This window comes from Anabrus simplex, chromosome 9 (assembly GCF_040414725.1).
Source record: "Anabrus simplex isolate iqAnaSimp1 chromosome 9, ASM4041472v1, whole genome shotgun sequence".
NCBI lineage: Eukaryota > Metazoa > Arthropoda > Insecta > Orthoptera > Tettigoniidae > Anabrus > Anabrus simplex.
The window spans coordinates 52,750,739-52,773,436 of NC_090273.1; the positions used below are offsets into that span (position 1 = coordinate 52,750,739).

General features: G+C 43.0%; 1 long non-coding RNA gene across 1 annotated transcript in view; it reads left to right on the forward strand.

Annotated features, from left to right (window-relative positions):
• Nucleotides 1-22,098, forward strand: part of LOC136880931 (uncharacterized) — a 59,489-nt gene extending 37,391 nt beyond the window's left edge. The window contains exon 2 of the long non-coding RNA XR_011018704.1: nucleotides 21,859-22,098. This is a non-coding gene — a long non-coding RNA (uncharacterized lncRNA). The remainder of the gene's footprint in view (nucleotides 1-21,858) is intronic.
• Nucleotides 22,099-22,698: the final 600 nt, after the last annotated feature.

Genomic DNA, 22,698 nt, shown 5'->3' on the forward strand with positions numbered 1-22,698 from the left:
ATTCGGCGGTTCATGAATCTCACAAGTTTACTCCAGCTTCCTTGATGTTCAAGTTTGTTCCCAACTCGCCGCTCTCTAACCTCTGGTCTTTGAATGACATTCTACCCGAGACAATAGATCCGGATAACATTAAAGATCTTTGGAAGAAGGCTAAAGCCAATCTTAAAGTGTCTCATGAAAAGGTTAGGGAAAGGTATGATCGTGGACGGAGACCCACCACTTTGAAGGTAGGTGACCAGGTTATGGTCAAAAATTTTGTTCCCGCGGGCAAGCTTGCCCCCAGATTTCATGGGCCTTGTATCATTCTCGATTTTCTTACGCCGGTTACCGTATTGCTAAGTAATCCAGCCACCGAGAGGATATTTAGAGTTCACCTGTCCCAGGTGAAACCGGTGTAACTTCTGTGCTAACTTGCTTCATATTATTTTGAAAGGATATGAAGGTTATATATTTTTTTTTGAGTTTCACTTTTAAGGCATTCTGCCCCTTCTGTAATATTTTGGTTTTAGATGTAAGCCTTGTGTAAAACCTGCCCCGACCCGTTAAACTGCCATCCTGTTCTTGCCACGGCCATTACCACGCTCCCGTCTCCTGCTCCACCTTACACTGTGGCTTCATAATAGTAAATGCCATGGATATCTACACGCCGCTGGCCCCTCAACCTCTCCACAAGCCTGTACCCTCAAAGAAGATGATAGTCCAACACAATTCTGCCGCCTAGCTTTAATGTTTCAGCGCCCCCGCAGCCGCGCAGCGCCGTGCAGATCTGGGGAGGGGGATGGGCCCCCTCCTCTCCAGCGAAGACGACATGTGCACGGCGAACCGGAGCTCTCCTCCCGGCCAGGGCTGATGTGCGGCGCACGACCTACTACATGCCCGCAGCCTGTATCTGTTCACCGCGGGCGCGGCGGACTTCAACACCTCTGCTCCCCTCATAGTGCGGGCGAGCGGTATCTCAGGGTACTTGAGGGGTCCGAGCGGCCTCCGTTGGACGCAAGCTGCAACGGCCGGTCTGGCCATCCGACTCAATCTACATCAACTACATGGACAGTCACCATAAGCAATAATTACACTTGGGAATTCAACAACAATATTTGGTGGACATTGCAAAACTTTTCTTCACTTTTAAGCATTAAAGGTTTATCTTCAGAAATTCAACTACTACAACAGAAAAACTTTACTGCACCTGCAACAACAAAATTTTGAAATTGCAACCAACCAAATTACTAAAATCTTATAAATGCTTCCGCAATTAATCTTAATATCAACATCATCTCTTGGACCTTATTTTGGAAACAAAGCTTATGTTCTCCTGTGTTACCCCTTGGAGGAACTTTTGGGGGGGGAGGTCTGTACCGGGCGGTACACCTCTACACCGTTTATTTAAAAGTTGCGCCAGTTGAAACTCCTCTTCTGGAGGAAGGTTGAACTTTATCTATTCTATTAATTCTCTACTTTCTCAGAAGATGTCACCACGTGGAAAATTTTGAGTTTTTGAACTGTGTCACTTTTGATGTGTTTTTGTTTCGCTTGAAGTAAGAAGTCTGAACTTTCTCTTCTAGAGGACACTACTGAAGATCAACAATAGTGCGACCTAGTGCGGAGTCAAAGAACTATTTTGTTGGAGAAATTTTTATTTCAAGAGTTTGTTCTTTGTTAAATTTCCTTCTGTCATTGTTTAAGTTGGCTGTATACCCCTCTTTTTCCCCTTAGTTTGGATCTAGCCAATCCCGAATTTCTTTAATTAATTTTCCACCAATAATGTGTTTCTTTTTCCTCTATGTAGGGGTTTCTTTTCCCGAACCAATAAAGATCTTGTGGGAGGGTGTTTTCTTTCCCCTAACGCCTAGAAACTTTCGCGAGAGTATATAAACTGCTGATTTTGGGGTCTCCGGGCCACTTCTGTTCCATCTTTCAGTGTATTAAGTACATAGCAGGAGGCGGGAAGCGCCTCTTTCTTCTTCAGCCGTTCAACTCCAGGTAATGGCCTATTAATAACTTCTTTTCTTGCTAGGTCGGCAGTTTAACACTCGCGGCGGGTTCGAAGCATTTCCATCATGTAACCTTTTCCTAAAATGTAATTACTCTTTTCATCTTTTTCTTGTAAAGCTACATATTGGGATAGAGAGTGCTAACCCTCTCGAGCTCCCACTCACATTTGTTTTGAGGTGAACTTATTTTCTCAAGCTATTCTTCGTTTATGTAATGTAAAGTGTTCTTCTCTAAGTCACCTCTGTAGTATGGGATTAGCCCTTGCGTTAGTGGCCCAGAGCCAGATTAGGTTTTAAAAAACAAAGTGTATTAGGAGTGCAAGTTCGCCTCCTACCAAATTGTTATTTTAGAGGTCATGTAATCAACCTTCTTTTCATGTAATAGACCTCCGTAGTTTGGGTATTTTACCCCTGTAAATACGTCCTTAGAGGACAGCTTGAAGGTAGAGTTTGGTGTGGCCTTGTGATAGGCTTACAATTTTGAGAGCGGATCGCTCTTTGAAATTTGTTTCTGTATGCCTCGTGCAGGCTTTATGTGTAATGTTTGGAGCCAGTGCTCCTGGGCAGGAATGGGGTTTTCTGCCCCTTGGCTAAAATTTTCTTTGGGAGTAAGGCGGGGCTGATTGCCCAAGAGTTATGAAGTAAGGGCACTGAGCCCGAACCCAGTAATATTGTACCTACATTTTTGCTACTCTGTACCTGTTATGATTGTTATCTCTTGTCTTTGAAAAGAAAATATAACCTAGTTAAATTTTAAATTAATTTTACATTGCACGTTAATTTCGTAGCTTGAAACCCATTCACACCCGCACCTTCTTTCACCTCTACCTACCACGGATATATCCGTAACAATAATAATAATAATAACATAGAAAGAGCCACTAAACTCCATAAGGCCTACAGACTAACGTAGAATTGCTAGGTGTATGCCCGTTTTTGTGGAAAAGAAAACCTGTAATTTTCAAGGGAAATTCATTTTTAATTCAAAATATTGGTCATCAGCTTCTACATATTTCGCCCATCTTTCAGGTATGTTATGAGTACCGTGCCAGAAAAACTGCTTGTATTTTGCGGCAAAACATTCGTCGAGCCATTTTTCCAACTTCCTCGAAATTGCTAAAGTGTTGCTCTGCGACTGCCTGTCTCATTGATGCGAAGAGGTGATAGTCAGATGGTGCAAGGTCCGGAAAGTACGGCGGGTGTGGAAGGATGTCACATCCAAGCGATTTCAAGGTGTCTTTCACAGGTTTTGCTGTGTGAGACGGCGCATTGTCGTGTAAAAATATCACTTTGTCATGTCTTCTGGCCCATTTCAGTCGTCTTTCGATCAATGCGTGATTTAAATTAATCATTTGTTGGCGAGAGCGTTGAGTTTGAATTGGATCATCATCCAAGTAACGCCTGCAATTTTTGAGATCTACCAGGGCGCACTGTTTTTCACACTGAAATCACCACGTTTTAATTTTCGCAACCATGTCTCACGTGTTCCAATCGATGGAACGTGTTCACCATTCATTTCTACCAGCAAACGATGACTTTCCACAGCCTTTTTCTTTTGATTAAATAAGAAAAGCAGTGCGTGCCGCAAATGTTATTTTTCAGGCACAAACGTCGACATGATCACATGAACGCTACAACACAGACGCTAGTGTTTGGCGGACTCAACTTATGTGTGTTGGTAGGTTAATGTCAGACAATTTAATTGAAAAGTTTTAATCCACCTACTCAATGCTATACAATAATTGTAATGCCTATGTACACATTACAATGTATTAATATTAATGTATTAATAAGTAATAATACATTGTAATGATTATTAATGTATTAATATGTATTGTATTAATACATAGTAATTAGTATTAATGCATTAATATGTATTGAATAGGTGGATTAAAACTTTATCGATTAAATTATATGTACTCTTAATTCAGTATGGAACCAATAATGAAGTCCGCCTCTATGGTGTAGTGGTTAGTGTGATTAGCTGCCCCTCCTCAGAGGCCCGGGTTCGATTCCCGGCTCTGCCATGAAATTTGAAAAGTGGTACGAGGGATGGAACCGGGTCCACTCAGCCACGGGATGCCAACTGAGTAGAGGGGGGTTCGATTCCCTCCTCAGCCATCCTGGAAGTGTTTTTCCGTGGTTTCCCACTTCTCCTCCAGGCAAATGCCGGGATGGTACCTAACTTAAGGCCACGGCCGCTTCCTTCCCTCTTCCTTGTCTATCCCTTCCAAACTTCCCATTTTCCCATAAGGCCTCTGTTCAACATAGCAGGTGCGGCCGCCTGGGCGAGGTACTGGTCATCCTCCCCAGTTGTATCCCCAGACCCAGAGTCTGAAGCTCCAGGACACTGCCCTTGAGGCGGTAGAGGTGGGATCCCTCGCTGAGTCCGAGGGAAAAACCAACCCTGGAGGGTAAACAGATTACGAACGAACGAACGAACGAACGAACGAATAAATAATGAAATACATAATCTTGGAGGTTAATGTTAGACGAACAAACTGCCGTATGTGTCAAATTCATACACTGCGTACTTTTCGCTGGTTAGTGAAACCGGGAAAATCTTATGCATACACCTGGTAATACAACAAGAGAGTAATATCGCGTAATGCAAAGTGACGATACTACAAGACAGTTGTTTTGCCGGAAGCTTTATACGCCTCAGAAGCCACACCCCTTGAAGAAACTGAAAAGCAAGAAAGGAAAATTCTCCGGAAAATGTATGGTCCCACGAGAGAAAATGGATTGTGGATTAAGAATAAAACAGAGGACCTCTACTCATTAACTGATTCCGTACGCAAGAGACGTCTGAAATTCTATGGTCATATCTAAAGCCCGGATTTTTATGCAGTAACAGGTTAGATTGAAAACCAATTTGCTTGTTAGGAAGTGTCGGCCACCCGCTCTTCCACAGTGTAGCAAGAGAAACATAAATTACTGGGGTTCTGATGGGCCGTACCCCTCATGTTTATGCAAACCCCATAGCACAATCGTTGTGAAGGTAGACTATACTTGCTACTCGCTTCAGTAATTTTGCATTCTAACCTTCTTTTTTTTTTTTTTTTTTTTTTTTTTTTTTGCTATTGGCTTTACGTCGCACCGACACAGATAGGTCTTATGGTGACGATGGGATAGGGAAGGGCTAGGAGTGGAAAGGAAGCGGCCGTGGCTTTAATTAAGGTGCGGTGCCTGGTGTGAAAATGGGAAACCACGGAAAACCATTTTCAGGGCTGCCGACAGTGGGATTCGAACCTACTGTCTCCCGAATACTGGATACTGGCCGCACTTTGCATTCTAACCTATTAATGCATAAAAATCCGGGCTCTAGCCCATATCTATAGAATGGACGGTGACAGACTCATCAAAGGATTATTTTAAAGTAATCAAATCAAAGGTCAAAGTAAACTGGCTAAAAGGAACTAAGGTGGACCTCCAAGAAGTGAATATTACGGACGACATCACAGAGGATGTCCGGCTCCATGGCTAAATGGTTAACGTGCTGGCCTTTCGTCACAGGGGTCCCGGGGTCGATGCCTGGCAGGGTCTGAAATTTTAACCATTATTGGTTAATTCCCCTGACACGGGGCCTGGGTGTATGTGCCGTCTTCATAGTCATTTTATCCTCATCATGAAGCGCAGGTCGCCTACGGGATTCAAATAAAAAGACCTGCACCTGGCGAGCCGAAGTCCTCGGATATATCCCGGCACTAAAAGCCATACAATATTTCATTTCATCACAGAGTATCGTGCAGCCTTTAGTACAACAATAGCCAAGCACAAATTCACGGAGAAACCAAAGAGATGACTGGTAGGAAATGGTCCACAGAACGCAAGATGCCACACATCGCATTCATGAAGAGATTTTGGGATAATAATAATGCGAAAACCATCAGGCCAACGAACAAGTTCAAACATGCTCTTTGGATGGGCATAACAAAGGAAGAAAATAATAATAATAATAATAATAATAATAATAATAATAATAATAATAATTTTAATAATAATAATAATAATAATAATCATCATCATCATCATAATAATAATTTACCGGGAGGTACACCTGAACTCCGCACATTTAAAAGATGTGCCTTAAAGAACTCTGTCTATCTAACCAAACGTGAAACTGCTACTACATGATGTTGGAACTTTAATCAGAAGATGTCACTGCTGAAGTATTAAGTAATTGTGTTATTGTGAAGTTGCCCAAACTGACAGAATTTATTAGCTTTTTGTTTGTTTACTTCAAGAAGTTCAAACTTTCCTCCATGGATGTCATTTCAGAAACTCTGGTCATGCACTCTGGTGCAAGGTGGATGAACTTATAATTTAAAGAAGTTTTGTGTTTCTAGGTTTTCATAACTGAATCAATGTTCATTTATTTTTCGGGTTGGCAACACTTCCCTTTCTTTCCGCCAGTTTTTGAATGTGACCAATCACTAATTTTCTGTACTTATTTTTCAGCCTATCACAGGCTTCTTCTTGGTTTTTTGGGTGTAACTTTTGTACGATATTTATTTGTGAGGCATAGGGGCGGGCGGGGTAGAAGGTGAGTGTGTATCGAAAGCGCGGAGATACAGGAGACGGGGGCTTGGTAATGGCCACCAGGGAATTGACAAAAGACAAAGACAAAGTCACCTCCGTACAGGCCATGAAGGCCCTTGGAGGAGAGGAAGGTAAAGGCTTCCACCATTGTTAACCGCGGCACGTGATGGGGTAGAGTGGTTAGCTCTACGCTCGGCGGCCTTGGCCGCCAGGAATTAACCTGGTAGTCATTTTTGGTGTAGGCTGAGTGAACCTCTGGGCCATATGCACCTCCGGAAGTGGAAATCTCGTTTCTTAAATTTTACGACTTCCTGACGGGGATTCGAACCCACGTCCTTCCGGGCGAACCGAGCACGCCTTTACCGCCTCGGCCAGGCAACCCCTACCAGGAAATTGACCACGGGAATAATCAGAGGGGAAGATCGTACATATCAGGTAATATACAAAATTCCCTCAAAGAGGGGCAGAAGGCCTCTAATCAACTCTACACCCGGTTCCTCCTCTAGTGTAACCCGCCTATCACACTCCAGTAACGAAGTTTTCTAACCAATCAGAACACTGGTTAGTGAACGGAAATTTAGCCTATCGGCGCTCTGGATTCTAGAGTAGCTTCGAACTTTCCTCTGGGGATCTATTTAAGCCGATCACATTAGGGCCGTATGGTCTGATATTGCTCCGATGATTGAAAGTGCGACTTGATGGAGGTTAGAGTAGGCAGGAGGCATGGGGCGGCCGTCTTGAAGAAGATCGATAGTTAAGAGGTAATGACAGAATAAACCTAAATATGTGATTGTACCGGCGAGTGTTCCTAGGGGAAGATATAAGCAGTTTTCTTTAATATTGTTACAAATATATATTCCATCCGTTTAATCACTCTAGTTTATTTCAGGATGACCTAATAAATGCACACACACATATTTAAACACAAGCAATTCTAACCAGTTATGAATGGCCACACTACTAATTACCAGTATATTTACAAATCTCTCTGCTGTACACACGGTAGCAGGTCTAGCCCATCCGTCTACCTGCGGACGCTTAAGCCTCACTTTCACTTCCCAAAGTCCCGTAAATCAACTCATTCAGTGGCTGCGCGTAGATAGCTGGATTTGAACACAGTGTCACTGAGTATACAACACACGACGACTGTTCGTTGGTTCGAACTCCAATTATAGTCCGGTACTTCACACAATCACATGAAGTGAACGACGATCAGCAACAGCTGAACAGTACCAACAGCAGGGCAATACTCACGACAGCGAATAGGCCTATTAACCCACGTCCAATTATCCTCACACTCACGATAACTGCTTCAATCGCTGGTTCACGGTGGTCCTCTATCCCCAGAAGTACACACACACACACACACACACACACACACACACACACACACACACACACACACACACACACACACACACACACACACACACACACACACACACACACACACACACACACACACACACACACACACACACACACACACACACACACACACACACACACACACACACACAGTACTCAAAGGCAGTACACAGTCTTCTGTCCCGTACGCCGTCTCCCATGTACCTACTCACTGGACACTCCGACACCACAACAACAGCTCCTGGTGCAGACCTCGGTGGGACACTAGCGAGAGCCAACACCACCTCTGTCGCCCTCAGCCCAGCCACCAACCCCAACTCACTGTGTGCCACACTGGCTCCACCTCGGAGCCCAACTGTCGTTCACTCTAACACTGACTTCCACACGGAGTCCAACTCTGACTGACTCTTCGGGGCTCGTCTCCCTTTTTATAGCTGCGTAATTTGATCGAGAAATTTCACGATGTCACTGGAGGCAGAAAATTCCGGTTGAATCTCAAAGAAACTCACAGGTAAGCCGGCCGCCGAGAACAATACACGGTAAGGCCGGACCCACTCCACAGATCGGCTGGGAGATTCTAGGTCGTCTGAGTCACCAGCACCTTCCTAAAAATAAATAAAGGAGCTACCACGGGGCTGACACGTAACAATGTAACATATAAGCTTTTCATTTTTCGCTGTAATGTGCTTTTGGACCTCCTGCTCAGTCTACAGACTCATTTATATTCACTACTGGGAAAATAATTTAATGTAAGGGAGCTTGAGTGGTGACCCTCGGAACTCTCCCCTTCTAGTTCTGAGCTGGGGGAATAAAGATTTTCAACCCCTTAATTTGGAAATTAGTCTCGGCCTTTAAATGTTCTCATTTTAATCACCCATTTTAGCATGAGATTAGCCTCTGTGCTATTGGGCCTTAAACCGACTTATTTTCCTGTCGTCTGCATAATATTCTTTCAAGAAGTGCTGGTGTTTCGCCTCCTTGCTTTTTGTTAACGATCTGTATTTGTTGTAACCTATTATTTTCCTTCGTAAGGCCAAGTAGTACGGGTAATACGCCCCTGTAAATTCATTATGGCTTTGCGGGTAACCGTGTCTACACTTAGGTTCCTTGTGGAACAGTACTCCAACTGTTTGTGAAATTTTGTAAATGATCAGCCCACCAAGGGTCAGACTGTTTATGAACACTATGAAATAGTGTCAAGAAATTGGTTACCAGTGTAATTGGACAGATAACAATTGGCATATCGCTTTATTTAGGCTAGCCCCTATGTAATAGGAGCACAGATCTATAATGTCGCCTATGTTAGGAGCAATTATGCTCTCCCATATGAAGATAAATAACTGGGAGTTTCTTCCCATTAAACTTGTTTGTGATTAAGGACTTGTAAGTCCGCTGCATTGCTCGAGCTGACGATCTCTTTGTTATATCTTACTATTCTCACTTAATTTTTCAACTCCAATTTTTTGTTCGGATTTTTGTTAAATCATTTAACTACTCTTTTTGGATTTTACGAGAGGAAAGAAATAAAATTCCTAATACTTGTTAGAGTAACCTTTACTTTATGTGGTCCCCTATCCAGCCATTCACCACCCGCGCTTCTTTACCTCTGCGGTCCACGATAAATAATATTAAAAACAACAACAACAATAATACATCAATTTCGCCTTCCTATTTTGCACTTCCAGATAGCAGAGTAAACTGGAACTCCACTGGGCAATATCTGGGAGATTAATTTAATTTTGTCGGATATTTACGTACCATATGTGTCACAGGATATGTCTTACATCCGATAACATACCGCACGAAGTGCTGAATAGACTTCCTTTAGTCCTCCAAAAATCTGACTACGTCTCACGGATATGAACTCGAGACCTTGGTATCGCGAAGCTAATAATTTACTACTGATCCATAGAAGAAGAAGATGAAGAAGAAGAATAATAATAAGAAAATATGATGACGATGAAGCGCAAATGTCTCCGAGCAGTACATTATCCATGAACTGATCCATGGTTTGGCAGGAAATGGAAGCACTTGAAGGATCGATAGATTTTCCTACAGTGAGATCAATGTAGGACAGGGCTTCTTAAGCACCCAAAATCTCACGTGTGCAAAACGACCTGCAGAGTTTCTGTGCACCATGCATCGGTCCGACTTGGACCAGCGTTTTGTCTCGGGACGGCTCGGCTAAGCCCGGCTTAATTCGGCTCGAATGCTGGAGCACTGCATAGCGAGTGAGGAAGGGGGAGACAGGCGGAGCGAAAGAGACATAGCTATTGCTCAAAACTGAGGAGTGGGGGTATTTGCACTCTGTTCAACCTAGCGAAGTCGTCTTTTCCACCTTGCGCCGCGCAATGCACCGGTGCATGCAGCCTGAGAGGCCCTGATGTAGGATATATGATCGATCAAACCGTCCACTTCGAATCCTCCGCGAGTCAACCTGTCGATGTTGATCGTTAGAACAACGGAATATACGAGCCCACAGTTTCGTTCTACAAGGAAGCATACAACCTAAAAATAAACTTTTTACCGATTGCGAAAAGCTAATGATCATGAATATGTCTTTCAATAAATGAAACTCAAATATTGATAACGATAGCTGGAGCATCTTTGGCGACCAAGGCCTACGGTAACGACGAATGTGACGTTACTTTCGTCATACAAATTCTCGGATGACTCGCAGCCATAAGTTACTGCATATTCATGTCAAAAAATAACAGAGGAATAGGAACACAGTCAGGTGGAAGTAACGTCACATTTAACTGAATATCGAGGTCAACACACCAGCGTATTGAGAGTACTCGAGAGCTTATGGTTTACAATGTAAGGACAGATTTCTACTTCTTTTATTCTGATTCCTTCATTTTCTTCATCAGACGATATTCTTCTTCTTCATTACATACACATCCACTTTCATTATAAAGTCTTTCAGTCAGCAATGCTCTGTGGACCAAGGAGGAGTTTTTGAATGATAAAGTCAGCTCCCAATATAATGGGGCAAGACAAATGCTTGGCCACAAACAATTTGATTTTCCATGTAAATTTAAAAACACGAATTTTGACATGTAAGGAACCTAGAATTTCTAATGGAGATGAATTAGCCGAAACATATTTAACAGGAGATGAGTCATAGTCAGGGAGTTTACAAACAGATTTCAATTTAGAATACCAATCAGCCGAAATAATGGAACAAACGCTGCCTGAATCTAAGAGAGCTGTTATAGGCTCGTTATTCAACTCAATCCTAAGAAAAGGAACCGGTGCGGGGGTATCCGCCGCAATCCTAAGACACTCTCTGGGGCATTCAAAAAAAGAATTTGAAGATTGCTCATTCCCTGAATTCTCGACCCTTTTGCCCGGGGCTGAGCCTTGGAAAGCAGAATTAGTCGACTCAGCCGAAGCCGCTAGTCACTTTTTATTATTGGCATGGGTGGAATTTGCACCAGAGCAGGAGGGGGTGCTATTTGAGTTTGGGCAATTCTTGGCGATATGTGAGAAAGCCCCACATTTAAAGCAGCCTTGTGATGAACCAGCTCCATTCCTAGTCCCACTTGGCTTGATCAGTGGACACTTGTTGCGCAGATGGTCAGGCGACCCGCAAGCATAACATTTACGGAGATTGACTGGTCGGCGAGGTGGAGGCCGAGTGTTACTAAAGGAAGGCGGGGGTTCTTTCGCGACACGCAAAGAATCGGCGTATCTAACTCCTTCCGCTGAGACGGCCAATGCTTCAAGTTCAGAGAAGGTTTGCGGACACGCCGCGAAACACAAATATGACCTGTAGGATGGCGAAATACCTTCTACAATAGCCTGCACAATCTGATCTTCAGGAAAGTGCAGAGCAAACACCCTAGTGTAGAATTTGATATCTTGAATGAAATCAGCCAAGTTTTCATCCAAGCGCTGTACCCGGTAATAGTATTTCTGAATAAGGGAGGACCTGGCCCTAGCCGGGATGAAGTTAGCTAGCAAATGGGCATGGAAATCCTCAATAGAAGATTGCTCGGCAATGGCTCTAACTATTTTGTCAGATAGAACACCAATAGCATAAGGATAGATAATTTGCAAAATTTGACATGGGGAAAGAGAAAACACAAGGGCATGATCCTGAAATTCCACTAGAAATCTTAAAAATGAAATTACGTCACTGGTGGTGTTGACGGAAAACTTAGAGATACCTCTAAGCAACATTGCCAATGGATGAGGCAAGCTGCTGAACCCAGGTGACATAGTCGTTAAAGGTTTCAAGGGCAAAGAAGTTAATTCAGAGCGGATGTTACCCAATGACGCACGGCGTTCAGATTCGTTGTTCGATGGGGCAGAGATAGTTTGAGCAGCAACGGTTATCCTATTGACTTCTCCCTGAGGAGGCTCTTCATCACTACCTACGTTCACTGTGGCGGGTTGATCAGTTTTGGGAGGAACTTCGCCGGTTAGCAATTGAGTGACCTTATTAGACAATTCAGAAATAGTTTCAAGGAGCGTATTAGCGTCCTTCCTCTGAACGTCATTCACCTTTAGAGACAACAGATCATTAACTCTATTTGCAAAGTGATACAGCCTGCCTTGCACACGCTTAATTTGATTAGGAGACGGATCGTTTTCATCAAAAAAGCTGACTACAGATGCTAGCCCAGTAATATTCTCGACAATCGTGGAAAGAGAGTCATCAATTTCTTTCTCTCCCAAATTGGGGATGGAAATGGGCAAATCAAGGGACTCTCTAAGCTTGTTAGTGTCTATTGCAACCGTGCCTCCAGATTGCACATTTCTGATAGTTAACTCGTATATCAACTCCTCTTTGCGCAAATAGTTAAGGAGGAGAACATCGCGAGGGCCGGGCATGATGACAGAACAATTTTGAAAAACTCAAAAAATTCCAGCAACTGAGACAATTGTTAGAGTTCGAATCAAAGCAATGTTTAGCCGTCAAAAGGGGCTAAATTGAGACCCATTCAACCACGCTCTGCTACCACTTGTTACCGTGTTTTAGCGGTAGTTATGCGTAAAAGAAGGTGCGGGTGTGAATGGGTTTCAAGCTACGAAATTATAGTGCATGTAAAATTAATTTAAAATTTAACAAGGTTATATTCTCTTTTCAAAAACAAAGCAATAACAGACATGGCAGGTACAATGTAGCAAAACAAGGGGAGTTACAATATTTACAGGTTTTGGGCTTCACGCCCTGACTTCAGCGATCAGCTCAGTTTTACCACAAACACAAGTTTTAACAGAGGGGCAGAAAACCCCATTCATCCCTAGGAGCCCCTGGCTCCGAATTACACAGAAAAGCCTCCACGAGGCATATGACACTCCATTTTCAAAAGAGCGATCCGCTCTTAAAATTTAAGCCTCTCAAAGGCCACACCAAACTCTACCTTCAAGCTGTCCTTAGGGACGTATTCACAGGGGTAAAATACCCAACCTACAGAGGTCTATTACATGAAAAGAAGGTTGATTACATGACCTCTAAAATAACAATTTGAGAGGAGGCGATCTTGCACTCCTAATACACTTTTTTTTTTTTTTTTTAAAACCTAATCTGGCTCTGGGCCGCTAACGCAAGGGCTAATCCCATACTACAGAGGTGACTTAGAGAAGAACACTTTACATTACATAAACGAAGAATAGTTTGAGAAAATAAGTTCACCTCAAAACAAATATGAGTGGGAGCTCGAGAGGGTTAGCACTCTCTATCCCAATATGTAGCCTTACAAGAAAAAGATGAAAAGAGTAATTACATTTTAGGAAAAGGTTACATGATGGAAATGCTTCGAACCCGCCGCGAGTGTTAAACTGCCGACCTAGCAAGAAAAGAAGTTATTAATAGGCCATTACCTGGTGTTGAACGGCTGAAGAAGAAAGAGGCGCTTCCCGCCTCCTGCTATGTACTTAATACACTGAAAGATGGAACAGAAGTGGCCCGGAGACCCCAAAATCAGCAGTTTATAACCTCTCGCGGAAGATTCTAGGCGTTAGGGGAAATAAAACACCCTCCCTCAAAGTTTTTATTGGCTAGGGAAAAGAAACCCCTACATAGAGGAAAAAGAAACACATTATTGGTGGAAAATTAATTAAAGAAATTCGGGATTGGCTAGATCCAAACTAAGGGGAAAAAGAGGGGTATACAGCCAACTTAAACCATGACAGAAAGAAATTTAACAAAGAACAAACTCTTGAAATAAAAATTTCTCCAACAAAATAGTTCTTTGATTTCGCACTAGGTCGCACTATTGTTGATCTTCAGTAGTGTCCTCTAGAAGAGAAAGTTCACACTTCTTACTTCAAGCGAAACAAAAACACATCAAAAATGACACAGTTCACAAACTCAAAAATTTCCAGGTAGTGACATCTTCTGAGAAATTAGTAGATTAATAGTGTAGATAAAGTTCAGACTTCCTCCAGAAGAGGAGTTTCAACTGGCGCAACTTTTAAATAAACAGAGTAGAGGTGTACCGCCCGGTACAGACCTCCCCCCCCCCCCAAAAGTTCCTCCAAGGGGTAACACAGAAGAACATAAGCTTTGTTTCCAAAATAAGGTCCAAGTTTTGATGTTGATATTAAGATTAATTGCGGAAGCATTTATAAGATTTTAGTAATTTGGTTGGTTGCAATTTCAAAATTTTGTTGTTGCAGGTGCAGTAAAGTTTTTCTGTTGTAGTAGTTGAATTTCTGAAGATAAACCTTTAATGCTTAAAAGTGAAGAAAAGTTTTGCAATGTCCACCAAATATTGTTGTTAAATTCCCAAATGTAGTTATCTCTTATAGTAACTGTCCATGTAGTTGATGTAGATTGAGTCGGATGGCCAGACCGGCCGTTGCAGCTTGCGTCCAACGGAGGCCGCTCGGACCCCTAAAGTACCCTGAGATACCGCTCGCCCGCACTATGAGGGGAGCAGAGGTGTTGAAGTACGCCGCGCCCGCGGTGAACAGATACAGGCTGCGGGCATGTAGCAGGTCGTGCGCCGCACATCAGCCTTGGCCGGGAGGAGAGTTCCGGCTCGCCGTGCACATGTCGTCCTCACTGGAGAGGAGGGGGCCCATCCCCCTCCCCAGTCGCTGCACGGTGCTGCGCGGCTGCGGGGGCGCTGAAACATTAAAGCTAGGCGGCAGAATTGTGTTGGACTATCATCTTCTTTGAGGGTACAGGCTTGTGGAGAGGTTGAGGGGCCAGCGGCGTGTAGATATCCATGGCATTTACTATTATGAAGCCACAGTGTAAGGTGGAGCAGGAGACGGGAGCGTGGTAATGGCCGTGGCAAAGACAGGATGGCAGTTTAATGGGTCGGGGCAGGTTTCACAAACATGCTTACATAAGAAACAAAATCCTATAGAAGGGGCAGAATGCCTTAAAAGTGAAACTCAAAAAAAAAAATATATAACCTTCATATCCTTTCAAAATAATATGGAGCAAGTTAACACAGAAATTACACCGGTTTCACCTGGGACAGGTGAACTCTAAATATCCTCTCGGTGGCTGGATTACTTAGCAATAAGGTAACCGGCGTAAGAAAATCGAGAATGATACAAGGTCCATGAAATCTGGGGGCAAGCTTGCCCGCGGGAACAAAATTTTTGACCATAACCTGGTCACCTACCTTCAAAGTGGTGGGTCTCCGTCCACGATCATACCTTTCCCTAACCTTTTCATGAGACACTTTAAGATTGGCTTTAGCCTTCTTCCAAAGATCTTTAATGTTGTCCGGATCTATTGTCTCGGGCAGAATGTCATTCAGAGACCAGAGGTTAGAGAGCGGCGAGTTGGGAACGAACTTAAACATCAAAGAAGCTGGAGTAAATTTGTGAGATTCATGAACCGCCGAATTCAAAGCAAAAGCTAACCAATGCAGGGACGTGTCCCACCTAGAATGATCTTCATGATGATAGGCAATAAGTGCGGACCTGAGATTACGGTTGACCCGTTCAGCCAGAGATGGTTGAGGGTAATAAGCAGATGTAGTTACATGAGAGATGGACAAGTCAAAACAGAATTTACGAAACAGATTTGATGTAAAAGCTTTAGCATTATCAGATACAATGTATTGGCACGGACCAAAAGAAGCAAAAATAGAATTTAGGCAAGTAATGGTGGACTGAGCGGTAGCCAGCTTAGTCGGAAATAACCAGGAAAATCTTGTAAAACCATCTACACACACAAAGATGAACTTGTTGGCATTACCCTTTGACTGGGGGAAGGGTCCCACATAATCGATATACAGGCGTTCCATGGGGCGCGACGCTTGATGAGAAGACAAAAGGCCTACTTTAGTGGACATGGTGGGTTTACTGATCAAACAAGATTTACAAGCTTTTACAAGTTCCCGAATTTCACCGTCCATACCTTTCCATATGAACATTTCACGAATCTTTTCACGAGTTTTAAAGATACCCAGGTGCCCCCCCAATGGGGTCTCATGATAGTATTTGAAGATCATAGGTACAAGAACCGCTGGAACAACAACTTTCATCAACTTATCATGCCTCGAAGGGCAACATAGAACACCATTCCTTGGAACATAAGGGACAGCATGTTCCCCAGAAGAAAGGGTTTCCATTATCGGAGCCAGCGTCGGATCTTCACGTTGGTATTTCTCAATATCCCTAAAAAGCATGGGAGCATCTGTTAAGATGGCATTAACACCAGATAGTATGGACTCGGAAGGTGATGAACTGTCGACCGGTTCGTGGGTCTCTACGTCGTTATGAAACATACGGCTGAGTCCATCGGCAACAACATTTTCAGTACCTCTGATATGCCGTACATCGAATTGGAAGGCAGAAATACGGATGGCCCAACGGGCTATACGACCTGTACGACGCGGCCTACCTAAGACCCAGCTTAAGGCTTGATTATCTGTCTCCAGGTCGAATTTGACATGTTCCAGATAGAGACGGAACTTTTCTAAGGCGAATAAGACTGCCAACCCTTCGAGCTCATAGATGGAATACTTGGCTTCTTGAACCGATAGAGTCCTAGATGCATAGGCGATGGGACGCCTCCCTAGTTCAGTCTCTTGAAGAAGGACTGCAGCTACAGCTGACGATGACGCGTCCGTTTGGACGATGAATTTCTTCGAGAAATCAGGCATAGCAAGTACAGGGGCATTACAGAGAGCTAATTTAAGATCTTCGAAAGCGGCTTGTTGAGAAGGTCCCCACTCGAATTTGATGCCTTTCCTACGAAGAAGGTTTAAGGGCGCCGCTCTATTAGCGAAGTTAGGAATAAACTTCCTGAAGAAATTCACCATACCAATGAATCTAGCGATACCTTTGATGTCCTTAGGAGGTTTAAAATCACGGATGGCCTGTGTTCTAGAATGATCGACAGCTACCCCATCGGGTGACACAATATGCCCTAGGAATGACATAGAGGGCTTAGCAAAGGCAACCTTGGACAACTTGACAGTTAACCCAGCCTTACGAAGGCGATTCAGAACTTCTCGCAGATGATCTAGATGTTCTTCAAAAGTCTCGGAAAATACGACGACATCATCCAAGTAGTGATATAAGTACTCAAATTTGATGTCGGAGAAGACCCTATCTAGTAGCCTAGTGAGCACAGCTGCCCCCGTGGGGAGCCCGAAAGGCACGCGGTTGTATTCGTATAAGTTCCAGTCCGTGGCAAACGCTGTAAGATGTTTAGACTCCTCGGCAAGGGGAATTTGATTATAGGCCTGATTCAAGTCCAAGATGGTGAAGAACTTGGCCTTACGAAACCATGAAAAGCAAGAATGAAGGTCGGGAAGGGGCACAGATTGCAACACCACCTTCCGATTGAGAGCCCTGTAATCAATGACAGGCCTGAAGCCTCCTTGGGGTTTCGGGACTAGAAAAATAGGCGAAGAATACGCTGACTTAGAGGGCCTAATAATACCATCCTTCAACATCTGATCGATGATTTCTTTCAGAGCCTTCATTTTAGGTGGAGATAGCCTATACGGTGGAAAGCGAACAGGAATCGAGTCCGTGACCTCAATTTTGTATTCAATAAGGTCAGTAACACCAAGAGTATCAGAGAACACCTCGGGAAACGACTGACACAGTTTCCGAATACTATCAGCCTGCTCCTCAGGTAGATGTCTAAGGTCTAACAACATCTCATCCTGGGTAGGCGAAATAGATGAACATGATACAGAATTACACTTTAATAGTGGGATTTTATAACTAGAAGCAAATTTGAATGTGCACGACCTAGACCGGAGATCGAGCACAAGACCAGTGTGAGAAATAAAGTCAGCTCCCAATATAATGGGGCAAGACAAATGCTTGGCCACAAACAATTTGATTTTCCATGTAAATTTAAAAACACGAATTTTGACATGTAAGGAACCTAGAATTTCTAATGGAGATGAATTAGCCGAAACATATTTAACAGGAGATGAGTCATAGTCAGGGAGTTTACAAACAGATTTCAATTTAGAATACCAATCAGCCGAAATAATGGAACAAACGCTGCCTGAATCTAAGAGAGCTGTTATAGGCTCGTTATTCAACTCAATCCTAAGAAAAGGAACCGGTGCGGGGGTATCCGCCGCAATCCTAAGACACTCTCTGGGGCATTCAAAAAAAGAATTTGAAGATTGCTCATTCCCTGAATTCTCGACCCTTTTGCCCGGGGCTGAGCCTTGGAAAGCAGAATTAGTCGACTCAGCCGAAGCCGCTAGTCACTTTTTATTATTGGCATGGGTGGAATTTGCACCAGAGCAGGAGGGGGTGCTATTTGAGTTTGGGCAATTCTTGGCGATATGTGAGAAAGCCCCACATTTAAAGCAGCCTTGTGATGAACCAGCTCCATTCCTAGTCCCACTTGGCTTGATCAGTGGACACTTGTTGCGCAGATGGTCAGGCGACCCGCAAGCATAACATTTACGGAGATTGACTGGTCGGCGAGGTGGAGGCCGAGTGTTACTAAAGGAAGGCGGGGGTTCTTTCGCGACACGCAAAGAATCGGCGTATCTAACTCCTTCCGCTGAGACGGCCAATGCTTCAAGTTCAGAGAAGGTTTGCGGACACGCCGCGAAACACAAATATGACCTGTAGGATGGCGAAATACCTTCTACAATAGCCTGCACAATCTGATCTTCAGGAAAGTGCAGAGCAAACACCCTAGTGTAGAATTTGATATCTTGAATGAAATCAGCCAAGTTTTCATCCAAGCGCTGTACCCGGTAATAGTATTTCTGAATAAGGGAGGACCTGGCCCTAGCCGGGATGAAGTTAGCTAGCAAATGGGCATGGAAATCCTCAATAGAAGATTGCTCGGCAATGGCTCTAACTATTTTGTCAGATAGAACACCAATAGCATAAGGATAGATAATTTGCAAAATTTGACATGGGGAAAGAGAAAACACAAGGGCATGATCCTGAAATTCCACTAGAAATCTTAAAAATGAAATTACGTCACTGGTGGTGTTGACGGAAAACTTAGAGATACCTCTAAGCAACATTGCCAATGGATGAGGCAAGCTGCTGAACCCAGGTGACATAGTCGTTAAAGGTTTCAAGGGCAAAGAAGTTAATTCAGAGCGGATGTTACCCAATGACGCACGGCGTTCAGATTCGTTGTTCGATGGGGCAGAGATAGTTTGAGCAGCAACGGTTATCCTATTGACTTCTCCCTGAGGAGGCTCTTCATCACTACCTACGTTCACTGTGGCGGGTTGATCAGTTTTGGGAGGAACTTCGCCGGTTAGCAATTGAGTGACCTTATTAGACAATTCAGAAATAGTTTCAAGGAGCGTATTAGCGTCCTTCCTCTGAACGTCATTCACCTTTAGAGACAACAGATCATTAACTCTATTTGCAAAGTGATACAGCCTGCCTTGCACACGCTTAATTTGATTAGGAGACGGATCGTTTTCATCAAAAAAGCTGACTACAGATGCTAGCCCAGTAATATTCTCGACAATCGTGGAAAGAGAGTCATCAATTTCTTTCTCTCCCAAATTGGGGATGGAAATGGGCAAATCAAGGGACTCTCTAAGCTTGTTAGTGTCTATTGCAACCGTGCCTCCAGATTGCACATTTCTGATAGTTAACTCGTATATCAACTCCTCTTTGCGCAAATAGTTAAGGAGGAGAACATCGCGAGGGCCGGGCATGATGACAGAACAATTTTGAAAAACTCAAAAAATTCCAGCAACTGAGACAATTGTTAGAGTTCGAATCAAAGCAATGTTTAGCCGTCAAAAGGGGCTAAATTGAGACCCATTCAACCACGCTCTGCTACCACTTGTTACCGTGTTTTAGCGGTAGTTATGCGTAAAAGAAGGTGCGGGTGTGAATGGGTTTCAAGCTACGAAATTATAGTGCATGTAAAATTAATTTAAAATTTAACAAGGTTATATTTTCTTTTCAAAAACAAAGCAATAACAGACATGGCAGGTACAATGTAGCAAAACAAGGGGAGTTACAATATTTACAGGTTTTGGGCTTCACGCCCTGACTTCAGCGATCAGCTCAGTTTTACCACAAACACAAGTTTTAACAGAGGGGCAGAAAACCCCATTCATCCCTAGGAGCCCCTGGCTCCGAATTACACAGAAAAGCCTCCACGAGGCATATGACACTCCATTTTCAAAAGAGCGATCCGCTCTTAAAATTTAAGCCTCTCAAAGGCCACACCAAACTCTACCTTCAAGCTGTCCTTAGGGACGTATTCACAGGGGTAAAATACCCAACCTACAGAGGTCTATTACATGAAAAGAAGGTTGATTACATGACCTCTAAAATAACAATTTGAGAGGAGGCGATCTTGCACTCCTAATACACTTTTTTTTTTTTTTTTAAACCTAATCTGGCTCTGGGCCGCTAACGCAAGGGCTAATCCCATACTACAGAGGTGACTTAGAGAAGAACACTTTACATTACATAAACGAAGAATAGTTTGAGAAAATAAGTTCACCTCAAAACAAATATGAGTGGGAGCTCGAGAGGGTTAGCACTCTCTATCCCAATATGTAGCCTTACAAGAAAAAGATGAAAAGAGTAATTACATTTTAGGAAAAGGTTACATGATGGAAATGCTTCGAACCCGCCGCGAGTGTTAAACTGCCGACCTAGCAAGAAAAGAAGTTATTAATAGGCCATTACCTGGTGTTGAACGGCTGAAGAAGAAAGAGGCGCTTCCCGCCTCCTGCTATGTACTTAATACACTGAAAGATGGAACAGAAGTGGCCCGGAGACCCCAAAATCAGCAGTTTATAACCTCTCGCGGAAGATTCTAGGCGTTAGGGGAAATAAAACACCCTCCCTCAAAGTTTTTATTGGCTAGGGAAAAGAAACCCCTACATAGAGGAAAAAGAAACACATTATTGGTGGAAAATTAATTAAAGAAATTCGGGATTGGCTAGATCCAAACTAAGGGGAAAAAGAGGGGTATACAGCCAACTTAAACCATGACAGAAAGAAATTTAACAAAGAACAAACTCTTGAAATAAAAATTTCTCCAACAAAATAGTTCTTTGATTTCGCACTAGGTCGCACTATTGTTGATCTTCAGTAGTGTCCTCTAGAAGAGAAAGTTCACACTTCTTACTTCAAGCGAAACAAAAACACATCAAAAATGACACAGTTCACAAACTCAAAAATTTCCAGGTAGTGACATCTTCTGAGAAATTAGTAGATTAATAGTGTAGATAAAGTTCAGACTTCCTCCAGAAGAGGAGTTTCAACTGGCGCAACTTTTAAATAAACAGAGTAGAGGTGTACCGCCCGGTACAGAAACATTTAAAATTGACCCAGTAGGGCTCTCGAAATAAGCGCGCGAATCTTTCTTCTTTTAATTATTATTAGAAGCAGTGTGTTATTGGCTTTTCTGTATATTTTTGTTACCATATTTTCATAATATTGGGAATTATTACCATTCTCAATCTACTTTGGATATATTTGAACAATATATATCTCTCCCACCCCGCGTAACAAATTTTAAGTTATATAGAAATATTTTGCTTTGTTACAGATGTTTGCTAACACATTTACGTCTTACTGCACTGCTTCAAGGACCAGGATCCTCCGCTAACTTGCTGTTTTCGGAAGACTCTGCTTGGAATTCTACGCAGATGACTGAAATACCACCATTGTGACAGTCATATCGAATGTTTCTCAAATGTATATGACGTTCCTGTTATCAGTGGCAGAAATAATTTTTATTGTAAAATAGCTGAATCAAGAGCATCTATAAAATGTGATATAACTTTAATGTTTATACTTGTGGCGTAATTGAATTGTATCCTGCACAGATTCTTGAGATTTTGCTGTGGAGTTGGGAAATACACAAAAGTATTCATTTTCAGTATAAGAGGATTACATTGTACTTAATTCAATATTTTAGTGTTGTGGTGTTAATAGTGATGGAGACTGGATGTGTACTAGCCTCTGACAGTTTCCCTGTAACGAGAGACTCTTAGATTGCTCACCAGATCGTCCGTTGTTACCGGATACTGTACATGAAAACGCAAGAAGTAGGCTTTAGACATAGCAGTTCATTTTTTACAAAAACTCCTCATTTGTGTACATATTTCCCTTACTTCTTTGTAATATTCAATATTCTCTTGTGAAAGTACCCCTTCCGTCTCTGTGGTGTAGTGATTAGTGTGATTAACTGCCATCCTGGGAGGCCCGGGTTCGATTCCCGGTTCAGCCACGAAATTTGAAAAGTGGCACGAGGACTGGAACGGGCTCCACTCAGCCTTGGGAGGTCAACAGAGTAGAGGGTGGGGGTTCGATTTCCACCTCAGCCTTTCTCGAAGTGATTTTCCGTGGTTTCCCCACTTTTTATTCAGGCAAATGATGGGATGGT